Source organism: Nerophis lumbriciformis, linkage group LG09 (genome assembly GCF_033978685.3).
Source record: "Nerophis lumbriciformis linkage group LG09, RoL_Nlum_v2.1, whole genome shotgun sequence".
In the NCBI taxonomy this organism is placed as follows: Eukaryota; Metazoa; Chordata; class Actinopteri; order Syngnathiformes; family Syngnathidae; genus Nerophis; species Nerophis lumbriciformis.
The window spans coordinates 21,126,799-21,145,855 of NC_084556.2; the positions used below are offsets into that span (position 1 = coordinate 21,126,799).

Genomic DNA, 19,057 nt, shown 5'->3' on the forward strand with positions numbered 1-19,057 from the left:
GCTTCCCCCCTCCACCTCTACTAACATATTATCTCTAAAACGCGAGCTGCGAAATATGCGTCCTCTACTACTACAAATACGTAGTCAAAGCCTTTCCAAATCTACACCACGTAGTGAGAGAAGGAGAGGCAGGCACTTTTTCCTCGCTCCAAAATGGCTGAGGGCCGGGCGAAAAGCAGCTCTGAGCATATGAGAGCAAAAGCGCTTCTTGCCGTCCCGCTTCAGGGAGGGCTGGGCAATTCAGCGAGCATCTCTCCCAGGTTTCCCTCTACTCATTCAAATTCTTTGTCCCCTACTTAGACCAGACCCAGGGTGTACACAGCTGGGTCGCCAACCCATAAGAACCAGTGTTAAGCTGTGCAACAAGGACTGATAAATTAATATTTGTACCACATGACAACAATGTTTTATAGTCTAATGTATGGTGAATCAAAAGTCTATTCATTATACTGTGGATGTAAAAATTAAGGAAAATGTAGTTTATGATGTAATAAACTCAGAGCTACAGTGCACACAATAGTCACAAATACAGAATTCCCTCATAAATTGTTTCTAGGGCACTGTTGAAAAAATATTTATTAAATCAGTGAGCAAAAATAACCACTAATTCACATGGAATATGTCAGAAAGCATTTTAGGCAAACCTGATTTAATGCAAAACGTTGTGGAATGACTACAGTGTATATAATATTGTCTTTGTTAGTTTTTGTGTTTTTAATTCATTATCCTGAACAGCCCTTTGGTATATTGGTTATTTTTTAAAGTGCTCTCCAAATTAAGTACAATTATCTTCATGTCTGATGACTTATTATCATGCTTTTCTGTCTTCTGTGGACTGGTCAGATTTCTCCCCTGTGGGGTCACCTATATAGGCCAAATCAGCTTTGTAAATGTTAAGAAAGGAAGAATTGCACAGAATATTAAGCCTCTCACATACTAGTTTAGCCACAGCATGACAATTGGCTGCTGTCTGTTCTGTGGTCACCACTTGAATCTAAATGAACAGATTTGACTTTCAGGATATTGCCAAAAAACCCAGTCACAGTGCCGACATGGACAAGGGCCTCTCCAAAACAGAAGGTTAAAGAAAACAGAGCCATTGACGTGGGCATAACCCCAATCCTTAAAGCCACTCTCAGAGCCTGGGAAAGAGGCAACAAGAACAACGGTTAAACAAAAGACTACATTTTAGATAAAGCAACATAACAAGAAGGCAAAGTCTGAATTCAAATCAAATACGCGTAAGACAGCTGAGCCACAAACAGTGCAGTAAAGTTGTATGCGTTTTAAACTGACTACCTGCACAGTGTGTATCTGAACTTCATTCAACAAAAGACATCCTTTTAACGTGCAATCTGAAATCACAGGGGTCTCTTCCAAATCTATTTTATCTGAAACAACCCTCCACTTTTTCTGTTTATACTACTGCATTTCTGCTTTAAATTTGCAGCAAAGTATTTTGAGAGCCATGTTTGATAAAGTGAGGCTTGTCAAAAACATTTGAGAGCAACATAACTGACAGCAATAAAATATTGGGCAAAGAGTGAAGCTTTAAAAATGTGCATAGTCCTCAAGGAATGTGAATTGGGTTACATTCTAAGGATTGGCCTTTATTGATAAAGCAAGGAATTTGAAAGTACTACCAGATGCTGTAACTATAAAGTTGTTGTTAATAACTGGTCTTAAAACGTTGTTGAGAGCTGTCAATTTGGCACATTTAGGAGTACTGATGCACAAGTGTGTCTGTTTAGTGCAGTGGTGTCCAAACTATGGCCTGTTGGTTAAATGCGGCCTGCCAGCGTCTTCAATCTGGCCCACGAAACATCACAAGTTTAATAAGGAGTTTGGCCCGCAACATTTTCTGGGTTACACTTGCTGCCATCTTGTGGATGACGGTTGTAAATTTGGTAAAGGTTTTACTCTGAAACGTTATAGCATCAATCTCTATGACCCAATCCAAACAAGCTTTCCCGCTCATGGTGCAAATAAACTATATCCAACACAGAAAGTCAACATACATGGTCTCACATAACACACACAACCTGGCCACTGAACTTTGTGAACATTATAATAAAATATCTCAGCAGTAGGAATGTATATCATTAGAATTTTATCGATATCAATACACACATCAATATTACTTATCGATACCGGTATTCATCTGTACTTTTATCGGCCCTATATTTATGACATTTATGTGCATAGCACAGACCTTTTACATGGAATATTATATCAATTATATAATATGAGTTAATCAAATCAATCAGTATTTTAGGTGGTGTGCATTTTGTAACAATAGGAATTGTTATTTGTGGTAAAGTTGTACACAGACGTATTTGAGTGAGAGACAATGTATGTCTGTGTCGTGTGTGTATTATATAAATAAAAAGACCCAATGATTATTAACATTTTTGACTTTTTAAGGTGAATTAAGGTGGATTACCCGATCGTTTGGATGAGAGGTTCACTTCAAACTGACACTAACTCTTCTTGGCGTGCGTGACTTTGAGGGACGAGAAGGAAATATTATGTTACAAACTATAGTGTGGTGTTGCTTCCTTATTTGTGATTATACCAAGCTGATTATCAAGTCCTTCCTTTGACTTTTTTTATGCGTAGCACCTGAAGTGAATGTGATAGCCTTTCATAGTTAAGACAATTAGCTGGATAAAAAAAAATACTGATAGCCGTATCATTAGTCCAGAATCATAAGGATCTTCCTGGACCGACCCAATTAGGAACCGGTACCAAAAAATACCTGTGCACTGTATGCATTACTACAAAGCAGTATACACAATTTAAACTTACACCCATGTAAATCCAAGCATAATGGGTAATATGCAAACACTCTATACACTTGACATGTTGGAAACCTTTTAGCTGGTTCACATTTCTGATTGATTACACAACTTTAAGGAGGTTGTCACGAAAGTAAACAAGGTAGGAGTCAACAGTTAGTTATGTGTTGTTGTTAGTCTCTTAGCTATAGTTTGCTTAAATCAATGCAAACTGAAATGTCTCTAATAATCCATCCATCCATCCATTTGCTACCGCTTGTCCCTTTCGGGGCAGCGGGGTCTCAGCTGCATTTTTACTGATAATATTGTAAATCATACATTCTTTATTTGGGTACAATTCATTGTTGCTACGTCACAATCAATGCTCTGCTGAGTGGAGAAAAAAGTGTTGTTTGTGTGTGCATATCTATGTATGTGTGGCTTTGAGTGTGTGCATTCTGATGAGTATGTAATGACGATTACCTTGGAAAAACCGGGCTTTATTGCAGGTTGTACTGTATCTTTATATATTTGGTGAACTTTCCTCTTCAATTTGGTATGAAATTAATATGCAGACTTAAATCATTGCGGTCGGCGATGACGTGTAAAAACATAGGCATTCGATCTACATGAGAGCACACAGAGTTGAAATAAATAATAATAAAAAACTGTGGTTTTGCCTTAAAATTGCCACTACAACTGAAGTTAGTGTAGTGATTTCGATATCAAATTTATTTAGATGCTTTATCTAATTACATTACATACATATTTAATGTCTATCACTACACTAACTTCAGAACTATATAAATACATATTGTTTATACATTGTATATATATATATATATATATATATATATATATATTTTTTTTTTTTTTTAATTATATTATATATGTAAATATTATTATATTATGTATGTTTACTGATATATTTATAGGCTATTCTTCACATTAAATCAACCGCACTCACACGATCATTCAGTCAGACATTTAGCTTGTTATGGACCTCATCATGGAGAACACACAACAGAATGCATACGACGCAGCCCCAAAGCCGAAGGCAATCGACCCGGCAATCGGAAAAGGAAACAGTCACCGCACGAATCAGAAATCCAACACCACTATTGTGCCCTAAAAGGCAGGAAAAGGATAAGGACAAAGACCAATTCTTTGGGACGGCGACTGTATGCTGTGTTACAGGTCTTTTGACACATTTGTGAATAAACACAAACATCTTTGTAAACATTTCATATTTCAATGTATTCATCTGCGGCCTATAGACTTGTACGACCAATATGTACAATATAAAAAAACATTAGGTGGTCGTTGGTGGGGGTCTATAGCGCGGACATTACAGTAATCGTGTTTATTTCCTGGATTTCTATAGCAATCCCAAAGTAAGTTTTGACTGTATGACAGATGGTTAGAAAGTCCATAATAACTTGTCTTTTGATTCTTCTTTTCATCTTAACTGTAGTTATTTTTCTCATACAGTAAAATAACTAAACTTGACAATAACTCGGCAAAGAAATCAGAAATTTAGGCTAAAATATAAACTTATCTTACATGGTCCTCTCCTCTTTGCTTTTGGGTTAACAACATTCGTTATAAGACTATTCTAGTATTTTTGGGAAAAATTACCAGCTGAGTTTATTGCCTCCCAGGGGGGCAGGCACTAAAAGTGGCTGAGTCCAATTATTTGGATATAGCAGTTAAAACAAAAAGGAGATAAACGCCCACGGTCCAGCCTGTCATTGTTTGGTGCTGCATGCACAATTGAGTGAAACTGGTAAAACTACTTAAACAGACATCAATAGCGCTGCTGCAGGGGGAATGATTGGTTGTGGGTGATAGTTGTCAAAAATACTGTACATGTTAAACGGTTTTGAGGATTCATTGAGTATGGACTGGGTTAATGGAACTATGATATCCTACGTCTCAATCTGATTGAGAATCATACGTGGTAATGGAGGGCGGTGTGGCTTGGTTAGTAGAGCGGCTGTGCCAGCAACTTAAGAATTCTAGGTTTGATTCCCGCTTTCCCAGTGCCACCCACACTGGTTTAAATATAGCTTAAAAATTTAGATAATGTGTTTCGCTATGTAATGTGCTTTGAGTGTCTAGAGGAAAAAGTGCTATATAAATATTACTCACTTCACTATTAACTATATAAAGCAGGTTGTAGTGCTTTGGAAAATTGTCAATGCATTCGTAGCCTGTCAAGTAGGAATGGGTACCAGATTCGGTACTTTTGTAATTCATACTAACCGAATTCCGTGGTAACCACCGCGTAGCAATTCAAAACATGAGAAATCACACAAGCAGCAGTCAGAGCGGACTTAACCAAACTGCTTTTAGAAAATGTTGCAATTTTAAATGCCAACAAAGCAAACATTATGCCTGATAGAAAACGCTCATAAATAAAGTAAGTCTTCTCTTTTCCAAAATGCGCTAGCTTGATGCTAATTTACTTTGGCTTTGCCAAATACATGCAACTGATAAGCATTAGCGATTTCCCATGGCAATTTTAACACCTCCAAATTTGGTAATGAAAGCTACAAAAAAGATGCCCATTATAATGAAACAGCTTGTGTGTAATAAGTACACTACTTAGGACCTGATTTACTTAAGGTTTGCATGTACTATAACACGTGCAAACTTGATAGTAGGGCTGGGCGATATGGTCCAAAACTAATATTCTAGTATTTTTTAGGCTGAATGCCAATATACGATATATAGGATAGGATAGGTTAGACTTTTATTTATTCCACAATGGGGAAATTACATTGTTGCCTTGCAGGTTTTTACATACAGTAACAGAAGTAAAGTGCAATGAAAAACAAATATAGTAATAAATATTACATATTGCTCACTAATATGTATAGATATACCGGTACCTTAAACTAAACATGCAAAGTGCTTAAGGTTGCCTAAGTTTTTGTTGTAAGTAGTAAGTATGTAGTATTCTTATAAAGTAATTGGTTAGCCGGTATTATGTGAAATCATTTTTTGCACATTGTATTCATTAACGTTAGGTTTATAGCCTCACGATTATGCACAGTGATAGATGGAGCTTCTACTCTCTCACTGCTCACTGCTGTTCAGTTTAAAACTTTTTTTTAGCCACCCAGCACTAGGTTCGTCCGCACGGGCTATTGGGAGAGGTACTTTCACACTGAGGAGCAGCTAAACATTTGACACACCAAGTGAGCAGCAGAGAAGAGCTATCGCTAGCTGCTGTGCTAAGTGGCTAAGTGGATTGTATCTGTTAAGTGAGAAGAATAGGGCCATTTTGCATATCTGTCTTAATTAATATGCAAAAAATATGCTGAACATCAAAACGTCCACAATACTGGGAGGAGAAAATGCTAATAGAATTATTTAGCATAAGCAATATGATTTATCAAGACTCATCACTGTTTTGCAAGCCTTATTTAGCGTTTTATTTAGCACGTGTCAGAAGCACATGCAAACTGACCGTTACAGCTGCAGGATCAGTGCTCGCTCTGCACAGAAAGACGATGGACAGATGAGAATCCTCCTTTCTACACGTGTGTCAACATTTTGGACGGTCAAAAATAAAAATAAATATTTGACATATCTACTATTCAGCAATTTCCTTTTATAATCTTATTGCTGCTGGATGACTTATGGAACTGTTTAAATATAGTTCAATTTATACGTTTTGGTGTCTGCTGGCGTTTTGTTTTTATATAGGAAATATATTACTATAAATGATGTCCTACATAAAAGGACGTCTTTCATTGTGCATTTTCTTGCGTTTGAGTCATTCCAGACGCACAAACTCGCTGGTGATGCGATCTACAGCCTCGCGCCCAGAATTAAGTGTCAGTGTGCATTTGTGTGTGTTGTCCAGATTGCGATTCAGAAAAGGTGTTACGGATTAGAGATGTGTGCTGCTGGTTAAACACATTGCACATAGGTAGGAGCATGATAACATGAATGTTCAGAAAATGAAAACCAGGAGGGTGTGCCTGAGGAAGGATGGTTTCGACCTATCGTAACGAGAAAAACAACTGTTTTGATGCAAATGAATAATCCTACTGTCAAAACCAACGAACGTCGTTGAAGTGTAATTTCCCTTCGTTAGCATTGAGGTATTGTGTGGCAGAACGATTGGTGTTGATCGACTACTACCAGTCCAAAATAGTCGGAATCCTGTGCTTAAGTATTCCACTAATTTGTAAACAAATGGCACAAATGGCATACTGGTCACCTTCTGTGACCAGAATGTTTCTAACTCCTGTTATATGTTGGAGGGAAAATTGCAGAGTCTTTAAGGAATAGTTGAAAGGACAGTGTTGTATGTGGGAGAAAGGGGGTGTCGCAGACCACCTCCTCTGTTCAGGGATGGTTTTTCAATCTTGACATAGATGGCTTCCCTCACTGCTCTTTCATACCATCCGTCCTCCCTTGTCCAGAATCTGTACATTTTTGTTCTCAAAGGAGTGCTGTTTTTTCCTGAGGTGCAGGTAGACAGCAGAGTCTTGGCCTGAAGAGTTTTCCCGTCTATGTTGTGCCATGCGTCGGCTTAGAGGTTGTTTTGTTTCCCCAATATATGAATCAGTGCATTCATCATTACAATGGATAGCATACACAAGATTGTTTTTGTGGGTGTGGGGTGGCCGGTCTTCAGTATGCACTAATCTCTGTCTCAGGGTGTTGCCTGGTTTGAAGTGTACTGGGATGTTGTGTTGGTTAAAAGTTCTTCTGAGTTTCTCAGATACACCTGATACATATGGAATGACAACATGTCTGCGTCTGTCACATTTTTCCTCTTCATCCACTATGTTCTTGTTATTTCTGGAACTGGATGCACATTTCACAAACAACCAGTTGGGGTAACCAAAGCTTTTGAGTGCTTCCCTCAAATGCCTATGATTTTTATCTTTGGCCTGTGGGCTGGTAAGAACATTATCAGCTCTGTGTTGTAGGGTTCTGATAACGACCAGTTTGTGTTCCAGTGGGTGGTGTTAGTCAAAAAGTAGGTATTAATCGGTAATTGTGGGTTTTTGGTAAACCCCGACATGGAAGCCCTGGTTTTCGTTTAGTAGATCCACAGCGATTGTTCTGACACAATACCTAAATGCTAACAAGGGGAAATTACACTTTAACAACTGTTGTTGGCTTTGACAGTAGGATTGCTCATTTGCATCAAAACAGTTGTTTTTCTCACCATGATAGGGCGAAACCATCCTTGCCCAGGCACATCTTCCTGGTTTTGGAATATAAACATTTGGGGTTTTGGCACCAGCCGCTAGACTAGATCTGACTAATCTAATTCCAGGAGCATGAACTGATGAAGCCTATTCGGATGAGAGGCGAAATGTCTTCCAAGTCAAACCAAACAGTCCAGTTGCGTTCACTTCGTTTCACCTACTATATAATACTTGCAAATGAGACTCAGAAATGTTATAAGAAAACAATATGTAACAACAGGAAAGCACAGTTATCATAATCAGCTTATTTTTAGATGTTTCATAAAAAAATGTAATCTTATTATTAAGCAATTAACATTCATTAACATACACAATGACGATTCCTATATGCCAGCAATTGGTGCCGTATCAGTTCAAATGTGAAAGGTATTCTACTGTCAAGCATATGTAAAATAATGGTTTAGTCATTCACCCATAAAAGTACAATTACAACAAGGAAAAGCGTAATCCCAAATGTTAACTGGTCGTGAAGTGAACACAACAGGTATTTTTTTTTATAAAACATAAAGTTTACATCATACGGAGATAGCCATACAAACTGTGCATTATGCTTTATGTTGTGCATAAAAGCTAAAAAAATGATTTAGTATAGATGCCCTCAAAACTGAGATGGCCTATGGTGAAAGTCCAGTTTTACGCAAAAAAGTGTTTAATTCAGAAAATGAAGTTTTCTAAGAAGGTATGTAGTCATATAAGTATCGCTATTGCAAAACTGATAAATATAGTAAAAATGTAGCTAAATGATAAACGTGTTTGTGCAAAAACATAGACCGTTCTGTTACATTTCCTACATTAGTTATCTGGCAAACTCATACAATTTGTGTGATATTTCCTCCAGGGTACTTGACAGAGAAGTGGGCTGGGCAGCCTGTAGCTGATGCCTGCGTGTAAATAGCATTCTAATATCCAGTGAAATGCCTGGATAAAGCCTGCAGTGAGATGGATAATGTACCAGACGGGGATGTGAGAGAGCAGTAGTATTTATTACTGCAAGTTCTCATTCAAAACATCTTTAGTCTGTGATGTTTCAATATGTTTTAATATATTTTCCCCGCTTTCATCTTTTCCATCTTTTGCAGTTGCTTGTCCCACCCTGATCCCTCCACTCACTTCCCCTCTCTAATATTCTGCTCACGCACAACTGCGGCAGCATTTCTCCAGTCCTCCCATTAATCCACACCACAGACATATTGGCCCACTGTCTTGTCTCTGGAAGTCTGGGCCATTTCAACCGAAGAGTGTTTTTGTTTTAACTACACTGGCACTGCTGGCAATACAGCAGATAGAACATGGACAATGATTCAAAAAGAGGTTTACAGTCAATGTTTTACAGTATTAAGATAAACAGTATGCTAACCAAGAAACTCTTTCTAATATGCATATTGTTAGGGGACGCTTTGCAAATCATGTTCACATTCAAGAAAACTTCCATAAAAATCTTTGAAGCTTGTTTTAAGTCAGGTCTGGTCAGGCCGTAGTATTGCAGGGTTTGCCCTATGTGTATTTGATTGTGGTGCACCGTCACAGCAAAAGAAAAGCTGTTACACCTTCAAAATACAGTTTTTATTTTCACATGAAAACACATTTAAGTAATATAGTGAATGGATATACTGTATGAAGCCTATTATTTACATACTATTGACCATAATAGGTTGAAAACCATTGCAAATGTCATCAAAATGTTCCTCTATGCTTTATTTAAAAAAACAACAACAACAAAAACATACATCTGAATCGCCTGTCAGACACGCTACACGCTACGTGCTGTTTAGCGCACCTAAACGGAATGGACACCCAGCAAAAGTAAGGAGAAAGTTGAAGAGAAAGGTATTTCAGGTCAATTAATACATTTATTGTTTAAGTCTGTGTAAACTATCCTAGTTTTGACATTACCACCGACTATAACGTCTAACTTTACAACGGGTACGGAGGATTCCTCCCACATTTGAAAAATATGCATGTTAACTTCATTGGAGACTGTAGGTATGAATGTGAGCGTGAATGATTGGTTGTCTGTATATGTGCCCTGCGATTGGTCCTACTAATTATTGTTAGCATGTCAATGAGCTGGTCCATTATATTTTAGCATTCGATTAAGTTAGCGACATTTGAGCCCACTTTCACCCTGAATAATTGTATTGCTCTTTTCAGTTTAATCCGAACTGTACTATTAATTTAACATGATTCCTACATGTATGTGCACTTCATGTGTATATATAAAGTACGTTCCTTAGTGTACTTAGTTTTACCGTGACTTCATTGTGGAGAATATCGATAAACCATCTAGTTATTTTTTCCATCTCTAATTCAAAGGACTCTTAATATATTTGGCAAACTAAATTCCAACATTCAGGGAGGGCAGAATATAGTGTACCCTGTGTTACCTTTTACAATATGCAGCAACATTGAAAAATAGAGCAAAACAATGTAATATAAGAAAAAATATATTATTACTAATAACTAATAACACAGGATAGATGGATGTAAAATATTTGTTTAGCCTTTTAAAAAAATATGCATCATTGCCAACCAAATTAATCATGACATCATAAATATGTGATTTCATATTGACCATACCCCTAGCCACACCCCCGCTGCCACATATATAGTGGCAATCTGTGGGAAACCCTGTACTGTTCTTTGCTGTACGTAGTTCAGTTGGCCATTTCTTTCAGGTGGTAAAGCTAAAGATATCATATCACAATACACTACATTGATACCTTTTGCTTAGCACACATGACAGAATTTGAGCAGTAGGAATTAAATGTAACAGGTCTTTGTTCATATATATAACTGCATTGTTGATTGAGGGATAACAACATCAAGAATCAAGTGTTTACGATCGTCATGAATTTAAGATCCAGTTTGGGTCAAGTACTAGAGATGTGCTGGCATATTTTAACATGAAAAAAATATTTACGTATCCAATACAGTACTGTGATCAGAATGTTTCCATTTTCATAGCGCGTTCATTAGCAGTTTAAGTTAGTCAAGTACACCACTTGAGCAATAGGCACTAACACAATTTCACACATGATAATCAATTTCTCAACTCAGGTTAAGTTTGCAAGCTGAAGTGTGTACAGGACAGTGCAATCATTTTCTAACGCTCTGTCTTTGCCGATTAACACTCAGCAAGATATCCCTATTAAATGTTTTTGCACTCCAATTTGGACAGTAAAATCTTACTTACAGACTTGTCTGTAACAAAACACAATTTAGCTTGTTATTTTTTATCTGATTATGCAGGCAATGACTGTTTGGAACAAAATGTCAATGTGGAGGATGTTTTGGTTCTTTTACAGCACTTAACACTAAGAAATAAGGATGCATCAAAATTAAAATTCTTAGCTGAAAGCAAAATTGAGGAAACCAAGGCCGAAAATCGAAAACACTGAAATAAATTATAATGCAAATTATTATTACCATTGCATTTACGGCTATGACTGTGTACTATAAACCTCACTAAAATCAAGGCATTGGAATTGAAATTAAAATGACTATTTATCATTCAAAGAATGAAGGATTATAAAATTATAAAAACAAATATTTCCCATTGGTATTGCAACGATAAAAAAATAACATACAGGCCAAATACTGAATGGCACCACATACAGAGTCAACACAATTTTCTGTGTGGTGCTGTATGATGATTTTAATCTACACTTTCTTCTGGTCTAGATAATATGTTTTGGATATGCTTTGGTGTAGATTTTTCTCCACAGTCGATTTTATAACCAGGGGATTTTGACGAGCAGGGAAACCTGCGAAACAGGCTTGTAGGGATGATATAGCCTCTGTTTTTTCCTGACCTAAGGTATATTCCGCTCTACCCCGGTATTGAGCACTGTATAACGGATAAACCACAGAAACCTAATGTATACATATATATATATATATATATATATATATATATATATATATATATATATATATATATATATATATATATATATATATATATATAAACATATATATATATATATATATATATATATATATATCTTGAAGTTATCACCGCTATTTCTTAAGACACGGTCGAAAATAAACTTCATAAACATTATATAGAATCAAATACACCTGTACACTCGCCAATCGAGTCGGATATGCATGAAAAAAACTGCTTTTAGCTGCAATTATGTCACTGCATGTTGCACGTTACAGTTAGTATGCACATGTTTTGATAAGTTGAAAATAATACTTTATCCTTCCTTATTTTCTGTTTCCTCATAGCATGGAGCAGAAGGGGAGTAGGAGCTCTTCCCACTCTGGCAGAGAGCCTTACTTAATGTTAATTACCGGTACTTTATGTCCAAATAAGTATGTCCACCTTGCTCTGACGTCACGACGTAGCCAGAATGCAAACCCCGAGAACAGAGACATCCAAAACTTCCTGCTAGCTCACGCCAACATGTATGAACCTTATGACTTGTTGCTTTGGCATTGTTTAACACAAGTATCCAACATTGTAACACCATTTAGAATGTCATTATCTGGCAGCTATGCTGCCGCTTGTCTGCTTTTTGTTGGTTTTGTTGGCCTGGTTTCTGGGTCACGGGGCGCAGCCACCTGTGCGCACACCTGATACTAATTTCCTCCTGACTACTTAAGCTCTCCAGTCCATACACTTAGCGCCAGTAAATTCCTGATGTTTCACCCTTCCAGTCTTCTTCATCTCCTCTGCTTTGGCTCCAATCACGCTTCTCGTATTCCTGTGGCTTTGTCCCTGCGCTGCCGTGCAGTGTTAACCGTCTCCTCTCCACATCTTTTGTGTGCATTTTCTGTTTTTTCACACCATTTGTATGCATCGTTAGTTATTCTTTTCTCACTTCTTTTTGAGTGCCCTTTTTGTTATTCTTATTATTTTTGCTCTGCGTTGGGGTCCTACTTGGCTAAGCCGATCGTAACATATAAGTCAGAAAAGACGAAATTCATCATAGGTCTCCTTTAACATAATTAGAATGGCATTTGGATGTTTGGATTTCAGGTGAGTAAACCTGATAACAAGGTGATATTTCCTCAATGTACGTTTTTGCAGATCCCTGTCTTTCTCGGATATACTGTATTAAAGTACTTCCACACCGCAGACAGGTTGCATCCCCTCCAGACAAGCGCATGCTTCCTGCTTACATCATCACAACATCCAGTTTCGGCAGTGTTGTTTTGGTGATGAAAGTCTTCCAGTCAAAAGCCGATGGGCCAAACATTTTTAGAGGCCGAAAATTTGGTAATATCTACCATTACCAATATGCAATCTATAACACAAATCTAGAAAACCAATATGTAATCTATAACACAAATCTATAACAGAAAAAAAATCTATTTTCCTATAGGATGCGTTTAATAACAAGCTGTTGAACTTGAAAACACACCTGCCCATAGGGCTTTTTTTCCAAGATAAAATACTGTTTTATCCAACATATGTTGGTCTGTGATAACAATTACCTCAGTTGGTGGAAGTCAAAGTAGCAGAGTAGAAAGTTCAATCACTCATAATGGGTAGCACACTGCCAAATAAAGATGTTTGTCAAAAGGATTGAGAGAAGATTGAGAAGAATGATTTCGCAGCGGTAAGGGAGTAGGAATAAAAAGCTTCTAATTACTTAACAACTTAATTTATTTTTTATTTGAAGGATCTGCTGGCCTTAAGAATTCGCAGATATAATGGTAAAGAATGGTCAATATTAACACACCATTCATGACAGGAATGTGTGATAACAGGGAATTAAGGTGAATTTTTCTGACAAAAGCAAGCCGACATTAAGAAAAAAATTCTTCATTTTATTGTAAGTGCTCATTTTTTTAAATTTATTCTACCTGGTGTGGCAGGCTGCAGAAGCAAAATACAGAAAAAACAAAACAATAATTTCAAGGTAGAGTCAATTTTTTACTTCGAAATTGCTCACGTCGCCTCAACAACCACCCTTCGTGTATTCAGGTTCTTTCACCTTCCACTCCATTTCAGAACCTTATTTTCCTACCCTCCCTCTCTCTCTTCATTCAGTTAATTTTGAACTCTGCAATGGTAGACAGGCAAAGAGGGTAGGCTCCATGGTTACCTGGCACCAGGCCATCTCATTACACTGCCAATTGATTCTGGCCTGCCGCCATGTCCGCTGCCTCACCCCCCACACCGTCCACCATCTCTGCATCCCAGACTGTCTGCAGCAGGGGAATTTCAACACACAGCTCCAAGTCATGCGTGCCACCGACAAAAAAATGCAAACACAGACTAAAATATGTTTTAAATAGCTTTTTCTATAACCGCACACTCCATTCAGTGTGAATTTTAACTTTTGCTCAAGCACTAGGCATATCTAATAATTACAAGGACAAACCAAACTTGAGTTTTGTATACAGTTTTTACACTGCTAATGTACATGGCTTGTTAACTTTGACTGAAAATGCCAAAAAGACCCATTATTTTTATTTATTTTTTGTTGAAAGAAATGATAATGTTTTTAGCTAAAAACATTATCATTTCTTTCAACAAAAAAAAAATAAAAATAAAAATAATGGGTCTTTTTGGCATGTGTGGCGGAGAAACCCTGAACAGAAAGCAGATTTGTCAATACAGAAGAGTGTTGTTCCTTTTTATAGTAAACACTTCATTGATAAATGTTTGAATCACTCATTATCAATCAGGAAGTGCTCCCCCTCTACCATCAAAACACAAAATAAAATAGTTTCAAACATTGAAGCTGATGCACTGAAGCTATCTTAATTTTTGCCAAAACCTTAGTAAAATGTACCTAAACATAATTTACCACAAAGCAAGTTCTGTCAAAAATCCCCAGCTGAGTAGAAATGGCCATCCTTGTAAGGGTACATTGAGCAAACACGAGGAGATGTTTAACTTCAGACTCATATTTTAAACTACACTGGAGACACAGTTCATAGCAGTTTTAGACCAAACAGAATCCTTACATGGTGTTCTCAATAACTAAACTGTCTGCTACAAATATTTGTGTGCAGTTTGGAGCCAAAGTCTCTCTTGGATCAATGTCTAATGAGTCATGTTGCCCCCAAAAAATATCTTATTCTGTAAAGTGAAAGGCAGTTTCACTTTTCTTACATATCATCTGTCTCGGTTTGACTCACATTGGTACATACGGTAGCTGCCTGCTCCTTCTGCCACTGCTGACAGATGCAGAGGTCACGGCTTCTTGATCACACATGATTTGAGAGTAACTGGAGTCAAAGGGATCATAAAGCCATTCGACAAAGTGGCTGCTGTGCATTCAATTTTAAGATACCAGTTTTTCATACTACAATGACAAAGACAGTGTCAAATAAGTAAAAGATAAACAGTTTGTTTGATTAACCTTAAAATACTATATAAAGTCAGGCAGATAATTGTCACCATCATGTTTGATATTCTGACTACTATCTGCAACAAAAATGAATTTCACCCACTTTGGCATAAACATGTAGGCTAAAAGTTCAATGATAATTTAGTCTTGAAAGTGTACTGAATTGCCAATTAATTGATAAAAAAAAAAAAACTGAATACAAGCAATGACCCCGACAGTAATTAAATACCACAAACTGAAATATTTTAAAAGTAAAAGGCTGTTCAATTAAACACAGCAGTTACAAAAATCATTTTGACACAGGAAACTATTTTTGGGAAACATGTAGTAGGAATGAGTACCGAATACTCTTAAAGGTACCGACCAAATTTCTTTGGTACTACCGAATACCAATTGAAGTAAAATCAAGCATGTCAAACTTAGATACCTGAGTTGCAGGTAAGAACATTATCAAACACAACATATTCATAACGGACTCTGCCTCTCTGTAATGTTGAAATTTTCCAAGCCAACAAAATAAATAGAAAAAGCTCGAAAGTTAGGCTCAACTCTTTAAGCTCGCATGATGCTAATTTACATTGGATATGCCATATACATGCTACAGATTAGCATTAGCAATTTTACATGGTGATTTTACCAGCCTCTAAATTTGGTAATCAAAAATACAGCTAAGATGCACGTTACAATCAAACAGCTGGTGTGTAATAAGTACAACATATACAGTATAAACACTTTGTAGGGCTCAACAAAAGCTAAGACTGGCACGTTCAATATAACGCTAATTGATTACTTCCTGGCTATGGAAACACACCTAAGACAAACTGAAATTGCACAAAAATGTTAGCATTAATCATGTTTACACCCAGAATAATCACTCAATTAATTTTGACTGCACATGCTCCTTTACCTTTCCACCATCAAATAAGTTTAACACAAAAATTTGAAGGGGTCATATTATGCTTTATTTTCTACATTTAAAACACTTCCTTGTGGTCTTAATAACATGTAATGGTGGTACTTTGGTCAAAAAATTTTTCTTTGATTATGTTTTATAGACTATTTTTTAAAGACGCTTTCTGACCTTCTCTTCAGGATAAGAGCGTTTTGTGGGCGGTCTTATTTACTCTGCCTCTCTGTAATGTTGCAATTTTCCAAGCCAACAAAATAAATAGAAAAAGCTCGAAAGTTAGGCTCAACTCTTTAAGCTCGCATGATGCTAATTTACATTGGATATGCCATATACATGCTACAGATTAGCATTAGCAATTTTACATGGTGATTTTAACAGCCTCTAAATTTGGTAATCAAAAATACAGCTAAGATGCACGTTACAATCAAACAGCTGGTGTGTAATAAGTACAACATATACAGTATAAACACTTTGTAGGGCTCAACAAAAGCTAAGACTGGCACGTTCAATATAATGCTAATTGATTACTTCCTGGCTATGGAAACACACCTAAGACAAACTGAAATTGCACAAAAATGTTAGCATTAATCATGTTTACACCCAGAATAATCACTCAATTAATTTTGACTGCACATGCTCCTTTACCTTACCACCATCAAATAAGTTTAACACAAAAATTTGAAGGGGTCATATTATGCTTTATTTTCTACATTTAAAACACTTCCTTGTGGTCTTAATAACATGTAATGGTGGTACTTTGGTCAAAATTTTTTTCTTTGATTATGTTTTATAGACTATTTTTTAAAGACGCTTTCTGACCTTCTCTTCAGGATAAGAGCATTTTGTGGGCGGTCTTATTTACGTGCCTCCACTTTGACTGCGTCTAGTCCCTGTCAGCAATGTTGTAGTTTTTAGCGCTTGCATAGCAAGTTTAAGACAGATATAAGTTAGATCTATACGCTTTCTATTAGTAATGGTAAAAGCAGAGGATGCATGTGCATGTACGAGCCAGTCTGACCCACAACAAAAGGATAGAGAAAGAGAAAGAGCTTATTGACTACAACATGGTACTACAATGGTGGATTTGCTAAAATCGCATGGGTAAATTTATATCATATATGGAGATATCTGCACACGTGAAACTTGGGAAAAACGTCACCAATTGGGCAAATTCCAAACGGCTCATTTGTTGGCAGTATGAAAGAAGGCGAAATTGTTTTAAAAATATCACCGCCATGCCTACAGGGTTTGATTTAAAATTTTCGGGACTTATGCAGATTCCAAATACACAAAAACAGGTATGAATCGGTAAGAAACGTTGGTTTTGCATATTAGGTCCCGTAAAAAAAAAAAAAAAAGACATGTTCTTTTATTTTCATATTGAAGATCCATTCAATTAGGCAGCACGGTGGTACAGGGGTTAGCGTGTGTGCCTCACAATAACAAGGTCCTGGGTTCTATCCCCAGGCTCTGGGTGTTTCTGTGTGGAGTTTGCATGATCTCCCAATGACTGCGTGGGTTCCCTCCGAGTACTCCGGCTTCCTCCCACCTCCAAAGACATCCATCCATCCATCCATTTTCTACCGCTTATCCCTTTCGGGATACTAGGCCCACCTCCAAAGACATGCACCTGGGGATAGGTTGATTGGCAACACTAAATTGGCCCTAGTGTGTGAATGTGAGTGTGAATGTTGTCTGTCTATCTGTGTTGGCCCTGCGATGAGGTGGCGACTTGTCCAGGGTAGACTCCTTCTTCCGCCCGAATGCAGCTGAGGTAGGCTCCAGCACACCCCCAGCGACCCCAAGAGGGACAAGCGGTAGAAAACGGATGGATGGATCCATTGAATTGCCCAGGACCCACTCATAACACCACATGTGGGTCCCGCGGACTCACTACATTGAAAACTTATCAACATTACTGACATGGTAATTCTGCTAATCAGTCATTGTCATATCATGTTTTCTTACACTTCTATGTCTCATTTGCAAGTATGCATATGAATAATATTAGTTAACTTGTTTTTTTGACAGCCCTAATAAAAAAAATTAACAACCTAGTAAAGCATCAGAGTTTAATCTATTAAACTATAGAAATGCTTTATTATCTGACTGGGTGTTGTGTTCTTTTGCTCAGTACTTTATAGATAAATACATACAGTATGGGAAAATGTTTCCATCATAAAAAAGGTGTGATCCTATCCTAAAATAATTGGAATAATAATAATAACAATTTGTCCAAATTCTTGTTAAACATTATTTGTTATCTCAGCTGCATCCTTATACTGTACTGTATGTTAGATTTAAAGCATTTATATGTTTACATGGTTGTCACCGTACTCCCTTTGACATAGAGAGGGCAATAAAGACATTTTCTAATGCAAGTGTGCCTCTCATTAAAAAAAAGATTAGGAGATGTGACTCCCCAACTTTGGACCCCTTTCCTGTACATGCACATGGGTTGTTTAAGGACACAGTGAACTAGGCTACCCGATCAAGTAAAGGGGCCGTGCAGGGGGAGTAAAGACAGGACGGCCAAATGGAAGAATTTTCATGGAATCCAACGAGCTAAAGCTGCTGGCTTAATACGTGGAGGGCGTGGAAAGCGGTGAAAGAAAGAGAGTGGATTGGCTGAATCTGAACAGGGAGGGAGGAGCCTGTTACCCAGGAGGAGCGGCACATAGGTTTGTGGTTGGCGGAGGATAGTGGGTGTGCTAGTATCTACCAACAAGACAAAAGTTACAGTAAAAGTGAGAGGCACCATAGAGACACTGTGACATGAAACAGCCGTTTGAAGACTTCAGGTGTGATTATTTAAAACTC

At 37.3% G+C, this 19,057-nt stretch overlaps 1 long non-coding RNA gene across 1 annotated transcript in view; it reads right to left on the minus strand.

Annotated features, from left to right (window-relative positions):
- Positions 1–19,057, minus strand: part of LOC133607551 (uncharacterized) — a 61,445-nt gene that overhangs the window by 1,214 nt on the left and 41,174 nt on the right. The gene's annotated exons all lie outside the window — the stretch shown is intronic.